We start from the raw sequence: 1,476 nt of genomic DNA on the forward strand, positions 1-1,476 counted from the left end.
GTTTCGACAAGGTTTTGTCATCACCAGGTACCTGATGTTAAACTTATGTTAAAGTTTTTCTTCATTACCCATTTAAGCCGTCTCCAGCCATTATTAGTCTCAAAGTGGGTTCCTCGTCATCAAATATGTCATATTATTTATTGTTAGAATTTTTGACTCTGACTTCGAGAGTCATCGTTGTAATAATTATGATGCTTTAAACATACGAAACGTATAAAGACTAATATAGAAAATATAAAGGAGATAATTGGCAAAATGTATGTTAAAACGTAACAAATTAAACAGTTTCACAAGACACACTTATAAACTCGGCAGCGATGGGAAAAAGACAATGAGCCATCACCTGGTTTTATCAATATATTTAAATGCGATTTATAACAGCAATAAAATTATTAAAACCTTTTGAGCAATCAACGGGCAACTGCCTGATTGGTTGTTTGGAATTTTATGGCGCAAAGTAACAGGGCTATCTGCGCCAGCAACTGGCATATGTGACTTAGCACGTGATGGGGACGAAAATAAGGACTGGTTGTGTAGCAACAAAATTTGCCTTTTCTGAAAGGAACATATTTCTGGCTCTTGTATTAGCAATAACAATCTTTGAATTGGAGCCAAGTGCTGCAGGCAAGTCCTTACATAGTAAGTTTATGTTTTGGAATTAATTTTATTGTATATTTGTTTTAACTGTGAAAAAAAATTCATTTTCTGATATTTATTGAGCTAGGACTCCTAAAATATCGTGAAAGACGAGAAGGTTACATTTTATACTGGTCTCGTAATTTATTTCCTGTCCAATGAACAGTACAGCAGGGATCGATCCCGTATTTTAGCGTTATTTCTATTTATGACATCGCTTACTGGGATGTAAAACAATAACGAGATGTGGACTATCACCTTTTATTGTTACATCAAACTTAAAGTGAAATGCTTAAGAAGTAGAAATCCATGAAGAATCAACGGATGACTCTTTTGACGCCCCTTGGTGACCCATCGGTAAGATTTATGGCTTGTAATGCAAAAATCTGTGTTTTTAAATTCGTGATGGGCTCAGTGCAGATAGCCCATTGTATAGCTTTGTGCATACCAACAAATAACACAGACTCTCTTGACTCCTAGACACATGTGTTAATGAAACTCAAATAGTAAATAGTAATTTCGTAAATATTTCTTAATTATCGATGATCTATAACAATTTGTTCCAAGTGTGAACTCTTGTTTTGTTACGAAACTGAAAAGATAAAAATTAATATTACCACTATAATTATAATTAAAATGTTTGGTTACTTTACGGGTCTTTCTGTTTCAGGTGAGACTAAATGGTTTGCCTCAGGAATTTAATTATCAAGAAACGATCCATGTTGGGTCGTTATTTGTATACATAGAGTTGGGCAAAAGTTAATAATATTGCGAAGACAATTGAAACCAATTTAATTATTTTATTAGGTCGTCAAGAAATTAATGTCGCGTTTTGGAACA

Source organism: Limulus polyphemus, unplaced genomic scaffold (genome assembly GCF_000517525.1).
Source record: "Limulus polyphemus unplaced genomic scaffold, Limulus_polyphemus-2.1.2 Scaffold419, whole genome shotgun sequence".
Taxonomy (NCBI): domain Eukaryota; kingdom Metazoa; phylum Arthropoda; class Merostomata; order Xiphosura; family Limulidae; genus Limulus; species Limulus polyphemus.